The 14062-nt window shown below is 39.3% G+C and overlaps 1 long non-coding RNA gene across 1 annotated transcript in view; it reads right to left on the bottom strand.

Annotated features, from left to right (window-relative positions):
• Positions 1 to 229: 229 nt before the first annotated feature.
• LOC129138608 (uncharacterized) overlaps positions 230 to 14062 on the bottom strand; it is a 54083-nt gene continuing 40250 nt past the window's right edge. Inside the window, exon 3 of the long non-coding RNA XR_008541920.1 lies at positions 230 to 682. This is a non-coding gene — a long non-coding RNA (uncharacterized LOC129138608). The remainder of the gene's footprint in view (positions 683 to 14062) is intronic.

Consider the following 14062-nt stretch of genomic DNA (forward strand, 5'->3'; position numbering starts at 1 on the left):
CGGTGGCTGCAGACCTCCTCAACCTCCCTGCCTCTCCACCTGCCCAGAACACAAGTACCAGTTCAACACAGTTTTCAATTTTCCCCAGGGTTTTCTCTGTTTTGTTGTTTAGACTTTGTTGCTGATATTGTTGTTTTATTTTTCTTTTTCCCTTCTATATTTTTACACAGTTCATTTTGGGAGTAGAGCACAGCAGCCTGGGCTTGATTGTCACTTTGGCAGCTACAGGTAGGCATTAACTGTTTATTTAATTTAAGTAAGATTTACACCTTTGCCGTATTCTATTCCTCATCAGTGAACATCATATACTACTCCATTTATTTGGGAATTTTTTCTCTGAATCTGTCAGCAAACTTGTACAGTTGCTTCTGTAAATGTCTTGCATATTTTGGTTAGGCTTCTTCTTCTTTATATTTTGGATTTAAATGCTGTTGGGGATGGTATATTTTTCATTTTATGTTCTAAGTTGCTCATCTGTGACAAGTCTCTTGTATTCGCTGCAGTGGTCTTTGTATGCTGTCTTCTGAAGTCTCTTATTCATTTGAACGTTCCATGTGTCTCTTCCTTTGAATTTTCTTGATGGTCATATTTTGAAAAATATGATCTATTTCTTTTCAATCTTCATACCTCTTTTTCATCTTGATATCCATAGCTCTCTTTTTCATTTCAACATTCACTGCAGCTGTGAACGGTAGCAGTGAAAGCATACATCAATGACTTGCTCCTGACGAGAATGGGAATGCTTCTAACATTTCACATTCAAGTATGTTTCCTGTCAGTTTTAGAAAATTAAAGTGCCTTTTAATCTTCATTTGCTAAAAATGTTAATTTGAAAATATCATAAAATTCATTTCAGAGGCTTTTTCTGTATTTTTATTCCTTGCATACGAGCTGCTTGTTCATTAGTCCACTGTTGTGTTGAATATACAATTATCTATTTAGGACATTTGCTGCAATATGAGTGAACACTTGGCTCATATGTTCTTTTTATAAAGGCTGGATGTCTTTATCTTTTTTTTCCCCCCAGTGCAGGAGAAGGAGCCTTGGAGAATTCGTTGAATAATTGCCCGTATTTTGGGATTATTTGGAAGAGTTAATATGGTGATTCGTTTTCCCTGAACACTTGGGGGAACTGACCCACAAAACTGCCTGCCTTAGAACGGTAGAGGGTGGATTGAGCTTTAAATACATTTTCAGTTTGTGGACGTACCATTGGTTTTATCCATTCACCAATTGGAAAAAGTATTGATTGTCAATTTCAAATAAGCTGCTATATATGTTTTTGTGTACGTGATTTTGTGTGTATGAACCTGTTTCCAATTTTCCTTGATAAAACCTAGGAGTACAATTGCTGTGTGTAATGGTAAGTCTAAGTTTTGCTATATTAGAAATAGCCAAAGCCCCTTCTAGAGTGAATGTGTTCTTTTTCTTCTCTACCAGCAATGAAAGAGAATGCCACATCTTTTGTACAATTTGGTATTTTCAGGTTGTTGCATTGTATCAATTGTAACAGGTGGGTAGAAGAATGTTACTGCTGTTTACATTTGTATTTTTATTGAATAATTATGGTAATCATCTTTTCATATGCTTTTTTGTGATCTGTGTATCTTCATTGGTGAAGTCTCGAAATCATTTACTATTTTATTGGACTCTTCATTTTTATGTGGTTGCATGTTATAAGGTGTTTATTCATTCAGTATATGAATCCTTTATCTGACATGGGGTTTACAAGTATTTTCTCCCCATTTTTGGCTTTTTTCCCCATTCCTTTAAGTGTTTTTTTTTTTTTTTAGTAAACATTTTAGAGTAATTTTAAATTTACAGAAAAGTTGCGAAGACAGTTAAGAGGGTTTTCCTATACATCATGTCTAGTTTCTCCTATTATTAACATCATGCAATAATATGATACATTCTTCATAATTCATAAATCAATATTCACCTGCACATTCCTGTCATTGTTTGAGGATCCCATCTAGGATACCATGCTACTTTAGTCATCATGTCTCCTTAGAATCCTCTAAGCTGTGATAGTTTCTCAGACTATTCTTGTTTTTGATGACTTTAACAGTTTTGGGGAGTATCGATCAGGCTATTTGTGGAATTACCCTCATTTGGTATTTGTCTGAGTTTTTTCATATATAGACTTGAGTAATGGCTTTGGGGTAGGAGACCAGAGAGGCGAAATGCCATTCTCATTACACGATATTTTAGCAACATGACTCATCGCTGTTGATGTTGACTGATGAACTGGCTGAGGTAGTGTTGTCAGGATTTCCCTCTGCAAGGTTATTACATTCCCCCCTTTCTGTGTTGTGCTTTATAAAAGAAAGTCACTAAGGGCAGCCATTGGGTAGTAGGGAAGTATGGTCCACCTTCTTGGGAAGGGGCAGTATTGACATGAATGATTTGGGATTCTTCTCAATGGGAGATTTGTTTATTCTCCCCCATTATTTGTATTTATTTAACCTTCAATTTATCTCGGCTGAACTCATGGTAATTTATTATATGTTTGGGGTTATAATTCAACACCAACACCACTTTTATTTTTCTGCTCAGATTGTTCCATCTTTGTCCATTGGAAGCTCTTTCAGTTGGCTCTGATGTCCCCTTCACGTAACTGAGCCATTACATTTGTTTGTAGCTCTGTCTTACTTTATGGTATGACAAGATGATGCAGGCTCATTTTTATATTTCCTGTTCCAGTCATAGAAGAGTCAATTTTCCATGGTTTCTGCTTCCTTTTATGGGAGAAGAGTATTGGAATGTGAGAGGTGGGTGCTTGGCATGCTCATTGTTCCTGAGGATTTGTTATTCCTAGCCACCTCAATTCTCAGAGTAAGGATATATATTTTGGTATATTAAGCTGTGTATATACACATATCTATAATCAGAATTCTTAAACCCAGTCCCTTTGAGAAATAGCTTTAGAAGCCAGACAATACTGCTTCAGTACAGTTTCTTTTAACTTCGGTCCCAGAGACTAACTTCCACAGGTACTTAGGCCAGAACCATATCCCCAGATACTCATTAGAGGTTGTTTCATAGATTTGTAACACAGTTATATTGTTTTGTCATATTCTATACTCCACCTTGGCATTCCTCGACCTCCTAATTTTTTCAATTTTGCATACATTGAGGTTTACTCTTTGTGCTTTAAGGTTTTATGCTTTTTGACAAATGCATAATATATTCCATTTTTTGACAGCATGTCATCAATCATGACATGACAAAATCAATCATTACAGTAGCCTAGAGAATAGTTTCACCTGTCTAATAAATTCCTTCTGCTTATCCTAGTCATACCTTTTCCCCACCCCTGATCCCTGGCCACAACAGGTATTTTTACTGTCGTTATAGTCTTGTCTTTCCAGAACGTCAAATAAATTGCATCATATACTATGTAGCCTTTTTGGACTGGCTTCTTTTACTTAGAATTAAGCATTTAAGATTTATTCATGTTTTTGTGTGCCTAGATAGGTAAATATTTTGGTTGATGAATAGTGTTCTGTTGTTGTTGGACCACAGTTTGTTTATTCATCTGTCTCTTGAAGAACATCTTCGTTGTTTCCAGTTTTGGCCAATTATTAAATAAGCTGCCACACCCATTCATATGCAGGTTTTTTTTGTGGGCATAAATTTGCAAATTAGTTCAATGTATACCTAGGAGTGTCAAGAATTTGTTCAGCTTTGTAAAAAAATCAACTGACAAACCATCTTTGAAAGTGGCTGTACTACTTTGCATTCCCAACAGCAACAAATGAGAGTTCCTTGTTGCCAGGAATTGGTATTGTCAGTATTTGGATTTTGGACATTCTAATAAGTGTGTATCTTTGTTATTTAATTCATAATTCTCTAATAAAGAATGACATTGACTATGTTGTCTTATGCTTATTTTTTATGTGTACATGTTTTTTGTTAATTTGTCTGTTCAGAGCTTTTGCACATCTATTAATAGAGATTTCTTGTTTGTTTTCTTATTTACTTTTAAGCATTTTCTGTATATTCTGAATAGTTCTCATTGTTTAGTTTTATACTTTCTCTGTAGATTTTGGATACAAGTCCTCTATGAGATGTATGTTTTGCAAATATTTTCTTAAAGTCTGTAGCTTATCTTTCCTTTTTCTTACCAGTGCCTTTTACAGAGCAGTAGTTTTGTTTTTAATTTTTAGAATGTCCACCTTTTCAATTTTGTCTTCTATGGGCATGCTTTTGATGTTGTATGTAAAAACCCATCACCAATATCAAGGCCATGTAGATCTCCATTTATGTTTTCCTCCAGAAATTCTATAATTTTACATTTTATATTTGAGTCTGTGAAGTATTTTAAGATAATTGTTTGTGAAAGTTGTAAGGCTCTTTCTAGGTTCATTTCTTTGCATATTGATATGCATTTGTTCAGGTACCTTTTGGTGGAAAGACTGTCATTTCTCCATAGAATTGAATTTGCACCTTTGTCAAAAATCAGTAGACTGTATTTGTGTGGGTCTTTTTCTGGGCTCTATTTAGTTCCATTGATGTGTATCTGTTCTTTTGCCAATAGCATACTTTCTTGATTACTGTAGGTTGGCAGAATAACTGTATATCAAAGCTAACATCAACCATGAGAAACCATTCATATGTCTAGTGATTTCCTTTTATATGATGTAATGAGAATGACATTTTACCTCTGAGATCTTCTCCTAAATGTCCCTATCTCTATTCTTTTTTTTTTTAATTTTTATTTTCAGTTCAAGGGTACATGTGCAGGTTTGTTACATAGGTAAACTGGTGGCATGGGGGTTTGTTGTACAGATTATTTCATCACCCAGGTATTAAGCCTAGTGCCCATTAGTTATTTTTCCTGATCCTCTTCCTCCTCCCACCCTCCACCATCTGAGAAGCACCAGTGTGTGTTGTTCTCCTCTATGTGCCCATGTGTTCTCATCATTTAGCTCCCACTTATAAGTGAGAACATGTGGTATTTGGTTTTCTGTTCCTTTGTGAGTTTGCTAAGGATAATGGCCGCCAGCTCCATCCATGTTCCTGCAAAGGACAGGATCTCATTATTTTTTACGGCTGCATAGTATTCCATAGTGTATATGTACAACATTATCTTTATTCAGTCCATCATTGATGGGCATTTAGGTTGATTTCATGTCTTTGCTATTGTCCATGATGCTGCAATGAACATACATGTCCTTGTGTCTTTATAATAGAATGAGTTATATTCCTTTGGGTATATACCAATAATTTGATTGCTGGGTCAAAATGTATTTCTGTTTTTAGGTCTTTGAGGAACTGCCATACTATCTTCCACAATGGTTGAACTAATTTACACTCCCATCAACAGTTTATAAGCGTTCCTTTTTCTTTGTAACCTCCTCAGCATCTGTTATTTTTTGATTTTTTAGTAATAGCCATTCTGACTGCTGTGAGATGGTATCTCATTGTGGTTTTGATTTGCATTTCTCTAATGATCAGTGATGTTGAGCTTTTTTTTCATATGCTTGTTGGCCGCATATATGTTTTCTGTCTTCTTCTGAAAAGTATCTGTTCATGTCCTTTGCCCACTTTTTAACGGGGTTGTTTATTTTCTTCTTGTAAATTTGTTTAAGTTCCTTATAGACGCTGGATATTAGATCTTTGTAAGATGCATAGTTTGCAAAAATTTCCTCTCATTTTGCAGGTTTTCTGTTCACTTTGTTGATAGTTTCCTTTGCTGTGCAGAAGCGTTTTAGCTTAATTAGATCCCATTTGTCAATTTTTGCTTTTGTTGCAATTGCTTTCAGCATGTTTGTCATGAAATCTTTGCCCATTGCTATGTCCTGAATGGTATTGTTTAGGTTATTTTCCAGGGTTTTCATAGTTTGTAGTTTTACATTTCAGTCTTTGATCAATCTTGAGTTAATTTTTGTATATGGTATAAGGAAAGGGTCCAGGTTTTTTTTTTTTTTTTTTTTTTTTTGAGACGGAGTCTCACTTTGTCACCCAGGCTGGAGTGCAGTGGCGCAATCTCGGCTCACTGCAAGCTCTGCCTCCCAGGTTCACGCCATTCTCCTGCCTCAGCCTCCTGAGTAGCTGGGACTACAGGCACCCGCCACCACGTCCGGCTAAGTTTTTGTATTTTTGGTAGAGACGGGGTTTCACCATGTTAGCCAGGATGGTCTCAATCTCCTGACCTCGTGATCCGCCCGCCTTGGCCTCCCAAAGTGCCGGGATTACAGGCACGAGCCACCGCGCCTGGCCAGGGTCCAGTTTTAATCTTCTGCCTATGGCTAGCCAATTATCCCAGCACCATTTGTTGAATAGGGAATCTTTTCCCCATATCTTGTTTTTGTCAGGTTTGTTGAAGATCAGATAGTTGTAGGTGTGTGGCCTTATTTCTGGGTTCTCAATTCTGTTCCATTCATCTATGTGTCTGTTTTTGTACCAGTACCATACTATTTTGATTATTATAGACCTGTAGTATAGTTTGAAGTTGGGTAGTGTGAAGCCACCAGCTTTGTTCTTTTTGCTTAGGATTGCCTTGGCTATTTGGGCTCTTTTTTGGTTTTACATAAATTTTAAAATAGTTTTTTTTCTAGTTGTGTGAAGAATCTCAATGGTAGTTCAATAGGAATAGCATTGAATCTACAAATTGATTTGAGAAGTATGTCCATTTTTATGACATTGATTCTTCCTATCCATGAGCATAGGATGTTTTTCCATTTGTTTGTGTCATCTTTGATTTTTTTGAGCAATGTTTTGTAGTTCTCATTGTAGAGATCTTTCACCTGCCTGGCTAACTGTATTCCTAGGTATTTTATTCTTTTTGTGGCAATTGTGAATGAGAGTTCATTCCTGATTTGGCTCTTGGCTTGACTGTTGTTGGTGTGTAGGAATGTTACTGATTTTTGTACATTGATTTTGTATCCTGAGACTTTTCTGAAGTTATCAGCTTAAGAAGCTTTTGGGCTTAGACTATGGGGTTTTCTAGATATAGGTCATGTCATCTGCAAACAGGGATAGTTTAACTGACTGCCTCTCTTCCTATTTTGATGCCCTTTATTTCTTTCTCTTGACTGATTGTCATGTCCAGGACTTCCAGTCCTATGTTGAATGGGAGTGCTGAGAGAGTGCATCCTTCTCTTGCGCCGGTTTTCAAGGGAAATGCTTCAAGCTTTTGCCCATTTAGTATGATGTTGGCTGTGAGTTGTCATAGATGAGTCTTATTATTTTGAGGTATGTTCCTTCAATACCTATTTTATTGAGAGTTTTTAACATGAAGAGGTGTAGAATTATATTGAAAGCCTTTTCTGAATCTATGAAATAATCGTGTGATTTTGTCTTTAGTTCTGTTTATGTGATGAATTACATTTATTGATTTGTATATATTGAACCAACTTGTATCCAGGGATGAAACCTACTTGATCGTGGTAGATAAGCTTTTTGATGTGCTGCTGGATTTAGTTTGCCAGTATTTTGTTGAGGATTTTTGCATCACTCTTCATCAAGAATCAGGGTTCTTGCACTGATTCTTATTATCCTTATTATCTTTGTGGGCTTATGTACCTTCAGTCTTTGAGGTTTCTGACCTTTGGATGGATTTTTTCTTTTATCCCATTTGATGACCTTGAATGTTCGATTGTGGTGTAAGGTGAAGTGAGACTCCAGCCTGGGTGACAAAGTGAGACTCCATCTCAAAAAAAAAAAGTCAGCTGGCTGGCTTTGTTTCTGGGGGCCAACACTCAGCACTCAACACCTGGACTGTATGTTCTAATTCTGGGGGACTTGTATTGGGTCCCATCTTTGTTCTCTGGCTCCTCGAGGTTTGGAATCCACTGCACTGTGCAGGCAGAGGTACAACAGCTGTGGTAGAGTGTTTGTGGGTGCCAGGGTGCCTACCTCCCTGCGTGTGTTCACCACAGTGGCGGAGGCAATGCAGCTGGATGGGGGATGGGGGCCCCCTGCTGGAGACTGTGTGCGTGGTCACACTGGAGGTGGTGGTGGCTCAGGGGTGGGGTGCTGGTGAGTGCAGGTCTAGGTGCCTTCTCTATGCCCCACAAGCAGGAGTGATCACTCATGGTGGGGGAGGATCTGCTGTCATATCCCCATTCTAATCAGGAGAAAAAGATAAGACAAATACCACTGGATGGATTTTGTGCTAAAGAGCTGACCAATATTCCTCAAAAGTGTTAAGATCATCAAAAACAGGGACAGTCTCAGGAATTTTTACAATTAAGACAAGACTAAGGAAGCATGACTAGCAATGGAAAGAATTAAACTTTTATTCTGCCCTTCCTGTGTATTTTAAGATTACTCTACAGGCACAGTTGAAGAGGGAGAGCTGTTCCTCACTGAAAAATTTAAGCCAAGCCTAGTGAAGGCTATGCTTAACAAAAGAAACAATATCTAGAACCCCAGTGACTGAACTGATGTAGGTTGAATGAAACACTTTGGTTAAAGGTCAGTGAGGAATCAGTCAAAGGAGGAATGAGACTGTCATCACCTGAACCCACGATCAGTGCTGATATGGTAAAGAGTGAAAAAACCAGAACTCATGTGCTTCATGCTGGGATGCTGTAGGAGACATGGCACCACTGATGAAGTCCTTTTATCAGAAGAGTGAGACCTGCCTCTAACCTTGACACAGAGGCTAACTTCCTATGATCAGAAACACTGGGAAAGAGCAACAAGTTAAATGACACAAGAAGGCAGCATACAGACAAATGAATGGTGGTGAGACATGCTGCAGGACCACAGGCCAGTCTGCTAAAACAAGCCAATAGAATGAAAAAGGACAATGGGATGAAGGCAGACATTGTGGGCAATACGTCTGCTGGAGACTAAAAGAGACCCAAGAGTATGATCTAAAGCAGAACATCCATACACCCTAAGCTCCAGAATGTCCCCTCTGAGGTATGTACTAGTGAAAAGGCATACATTCATTTGGCAAAAGATGTGTCTAAGCATGCCCTCAGTAGCACGCTAGAAACAGCCCCAGTGTTCATCACCCTAGCATGGGTAAATACATTGGAATATATACAAAGGAATACTATACAGCCATGAGCATGAAGAAACCACTGTTACTTCTACAACATGGATGAAGGTCACTAATCTATTTTTGATCAAATATAGCCAGACCCAAAGAGTATCAGCTCAATAATTCCATTTAAATAAAGATCAAAACAGGCAGTACTACTCTATCCACTAAAGTTAGGATAGTGGTTACCTTGGGAGACAGTGACTGGGAGGGGAATGAGGGGGATTCTCAGAGAATATGTTAATTTCTTGAGAGACGATGGGCCCTCCAGGGATGTTCACATGTGAAAATTAAGCAAGTCTATGTTTGTGATCTGTGCACTTCGTCAGCAGGGAGAGGGAGAATTAGAAGACATGAATGAATACAGTGTGCGAATCTAGTGGGTTTGGATCCAAACAGACACAATCCCATATGCCACAATTCCAAATGTTGAAACCCCAAAAGGTCAATCTTTCTAAAGTCTAAATTCCAAAATATCAAAATCCCTAAGCAGAAGATGAGAAAGGTTAATAGAGAATGCTCATGTCAGTGTAACATAGAATTTCAATAAAGCAGTGCCATGAAGAAAACGAATGTGAATATATTCACTGAGGATACCCATGTCCTAAAAGAGAAAAAAAAAAAGCAGCTATATGATGCGATGCATGACTTCAAAATATAGTAAATGATCGTGAAATCTGGCCAGTTCTTAACCACTATCTCCATGCAATTGCCCATAATTTATACCTGTGATGCACTTTTTCTTATGTCATTTTTTAAAGTTTTTGTTTCCTATTTCTTTTCTTTTTTTCACTATGTTAAATTGTCAGCATTATTTTTTACAATGTGTCATATTTCTTTCATCTTGGCATTGCTTCCAGTACTAGAGGCATAAATTGTGTAGAGACTTTTAAAGAGTCTAATTTGTTTTATGCATTTTTTCAAATTAGATTCCACAAAAGTACATTATCACAATGCTTTGTGTGTAAGCATTGTGATGCATGTATAATCTTGCTGAATAAATGAAGAGATGTCTTTTTTTGTTCATGTGCATTTTTGAAAGATAAAATTTCTCAAGATCTTGACTCTAGGTGAAGGTGTGTGCAGTGGTGATCCGTAATGGTTTTTGATTGTAGTTGTAAAAGACTTAGGTTGTTGGTCACAGTATTTCATATGACACCAAACTTATAAAATGAGTTTACAAAATTATCAACTATAGTAATATTTGTTGATACATTTCCTTGTGTGACCTATTTCTTTATGATTATGGTTTGTCCGCTTATAAGAGTTATACCTGTGTGACTGTCATTGGTGTAACTGTTTGTGCTTGCAAATATATGCATGTTATTGTTGTCTATTTCATTATATAAAGTGGCTTATGAAGTATTCTATCATGTTTTTACATTTCTCAAATAAGCCTACATTTTTAAAGGTAAATAAACATCTTCAATGATTTTTAAAATTATTTTTCCCAGAAGTGCATTTTTGGCATTTTGATATTTTGGGATTTCAGCATTTAGGGTTATAGTGATTGGCATTGCATCTTGTGGGATTATGGTGGACTCCTCACTGTAGGCATTGTATTCTGGCCTGCTGGCCCTAGTGTGTGGCCAATGGTCAGCCTGCCCAGTGGGGTTGGCCTACAGGTGACCTTTGGGCCACCCAGTCAGCTAGGAATGAAGGAGATGATTCAGGGCAGGTATATGGGAGTGTAGAGCCCACCCCTGAACAGGAGCGCAGCCTCTGGAGGGCAGAAGGGACCTGCACCATCCATGTACAAGTGGAAGCTTCTCCATCCTCACTCACTCTGTCCTAAACCCCAACTCTCCTCCAGGGCCCTTGTCTGTATTTTAGAAAAGGCGGTGTCCTAATGGAGATGGGGAGAAGACAGGTGGGCCAGGTCCAGTGACAGTCTCTCACTGGCTTCCTTGCAGGCCTCAGCCATGTGGCATGGGGCATCTGGCACTGGGTAACTGTTGATTACAGCAACCCTTCCCTGGTCATGGGGTAGACAGCTGAGGCCAGGGTGAGGGCAGAGCCCTGTTAAATGCAACTGTTGCTGGTTATAAGCTGAGCCAATCACGTACCTTCTCTGCCTCAATTCTTCATCTGTAAAGTGGGAACATAATAGTACAAGTTCAGAGAACTGGTGTGAGTTTTTACCTGATGTCACCCACCTGCATGTAAAATGACTGGCCCAAATGATGTGGTCAGTAAGAAGTAGCTTCTGTTACAGTATGTCTAAAATATGCTTTCCCTCATATTTTAACATTTCTAAACCTGTATATGTCTTCAGATCCACTTGTACACTGATTAATGCATTTATTTTCATTTCCTCCTGAAAATCTGTTATGATGGATGGTTCATCTCACATCTCGGAACTGTGAAGACATGGTATAACTTGTTCCAGGTCTGGCTGGGTAACAGTCAGGGCTACTGGACCAGGGCCTGGATTACTACATGAGTCTGTGGGACTTGGCCCTGGGAAGGTTTCCAACACATCTTCCAGGACCACACTCCCTGCACCCAACCCCAGACCTCAAAGTTTTGCAAGGGACAGTCCTCCAGCTGGAAACCCTGAATGCCCACACTGTGCCTGTCCCTGGACTCCCAGGTTCATGTTTCTAGAGAATGCTGGAGCCACATTCCAAATTCTTCCTGCCATAGCTTGGATTTGCAAGGAGCCTTCCACATAGATATGTAAAAACCATTTTTGCTCACACAATTGTTTTCAAGGTTTGACTCAGCCTAGAGCTACCTACTTAGAAGCTGCAAGCCTCTCTTGAGCCCAAGATATTTACAATTTCCTTTTCTGAATTTCCTTCCAGAAAGCAGCCAGAGGAGGAATTATGTCCCCAGGACACAATTATGTGCTAAACCATGGCTAGGAACTTGTTGATTGCGTAGACATCAACCTTTCGTATGTCCAAGGCCTTGCCCTCTCAGCTTTGTCATCCACTGCACTTTTCTTTTTTGCACACTCAGGAATCTGCCACACCACCTGCCCTTCACCCACCTTCTGTCAGCATTCAATGGGTGACAGGAAACTGCTGCACAAAGTGCTCTGGGGGTCTGTGTCATTTGCTATGTGCAACCCTCCCTTCAATGGGTATTTGGAAGGAGCCCATCTCTCCGATGAGCCAGACTAGACCATGGAAGGGTTCAGACATGGCCCAGGTTCCACAGTGAAGAAGTAAGAGGACCAGAATAGGCTCACATAATCAGACCCTCAGACTCACAACCTCTCTCAAGTAGAATGAGTGTTCTATTGAACAGAGGAGAGGAAGTTGTCTTTGTAGCCAGAAAAGTACTGAAGAGAGTGGAAACAGAAAACAAAAAGCAGGTTGGTCATTTCAAAGTTGCTTTCCATTTAGGACTAAAGTGGAAGAGACTTCCTGATTATGCTGACTCACGTTGATTGGAATTTTCTTTTTTTTTAAATATATATATATTTTTTATTATACTTTAAGTTCTAGGGTACATGTGCACAACGTGCATGTTTGTTACATATGTATACATGCGCGATGTTGGTGTGCTGCACCCATTAACTCGTCATTTACATTAGGTATATCTTCTAATGCTATCCCTCCCCCCTCCCCCCACCCCACAACAACTGGATTAAGAAAATGTGGCACATATACACCAAGGAATACTATGCAGCCATAAAAAATGATGAGTTCATGTCCTTTGTAGGGACATGGATGAAGCTGGAAACCATCATTCTCAGCAAACTATCGCAAGGACAAAAAACCAAACACCGCGTGTTCTCACTCATAGGTGGGAATTGAACAATGAGAACACATGGACACAGGAAGGGGAACATCACACACCGGGACTGGAATTTTCTGAATTATTTTTAACTGGCCCATTTGAAAGTTCAATTTGATTTCATGACAATTAGCGTGAATGACTCCGTTCCGATTTGTTCTTCTGGGGCCTAGTACAGGAGGCTGGTCTGACACAATGGCCTCCCATTAACTTTGTTTCACAATCCCCCCATTTTGGCCAGGGTGAGAGTGTGGCCAAATCAGAGGGCATGAGTGCTACACTCAGTTACCATCAGTTTTGGATTTTTGGTGTTAACATGCCATTTGTATATTACAGTGTCCTTGTTGTCATGTGTTTCTTGGAGCTTTCATCATTCCAGCTGGAGAGAGGCCATTTAGCCTTCAGCAGATGGCTGCATGGAGATTTCTAAGCCTTTTCGAGAGGATGCAGTGAACTAGGGAGAGCACTCTTATGACTGTCAGGAGGATAATGCCAAGAGTTTGGAGTATGCTCTTGCAATGGGAATGACAGAGCAAAGGTTGCTGCCTAGCCAATTGAAGTAGAACATCACACCCAAATGTCTCAAGCCTCTGGTCAGAGATAAAAATTTAGAGGTGTCTCTCCCACCTAAAAGACTGGGCTTCCCCTGTTTTTCCCTCCATATCTTTTACTTTAAAAGGACCATTCAGGCATTTGCCTGTGAACTTAACATGACCCATGTCCTATTTTTCTATATTTATACTGCTCTCTCTCTCTCTCTCTCTCTCTCTGTCTCTGTCTCTCTCCCTTCCCTCTCTCTGTGCCTGACTCTTTGCTTCTTCATTCCTGCCTCATATCATTAGGGAATAGAGAACCGTCCTCCCAACTCTTTGAACCCTCACTGACCAGGATCTGTAAGTAATAAATCTTTGAACTTATTTCCCGTCATGGTGGTAATTTGAATTTTTGCCTTCCATTTGAATATCCTGTGTCTAACCAAGGCCAGGCTTTACCTGGGATGTTGTGGGGAACACAAGATCAGGGTCCATGTGACAGAACCGTGGTCAGGCAGGCATAAACGAAACACAGATTAGACAAGAACCACAGTGACATCTGCCATTATAAACAAATTTCCCACATGAGGGGCTACCTGATCAATGGTTGGACAACTGGGCACAAGAATTATCCTGTGAAAGGCATACTGGAAACACCTACCTTCAGCTCCCCTTCATTTCCAGTTATGCAAACCTTACCAGCTACTCTGGTACTGGAACCTCAGTTTGGCTGGGAATTTTAAAAACAGCCCCTTAGGCAGGCTTCCCATGAATTAAACCA

This window comes from Pan troglodytes, chromosome X (assembly GCF_028858775.2).
Source record: "Pan troglodytes isolate AG18354 chromosome X, NHGRI_mPanTro3-v2.0_pri, whole genome shotgun sequence".
Lineage (NCBI taxonomy): Eukaryota > Metazoa > Chordata > Mammalia > Primates > Hominidae > Pan > Pan troglodytes.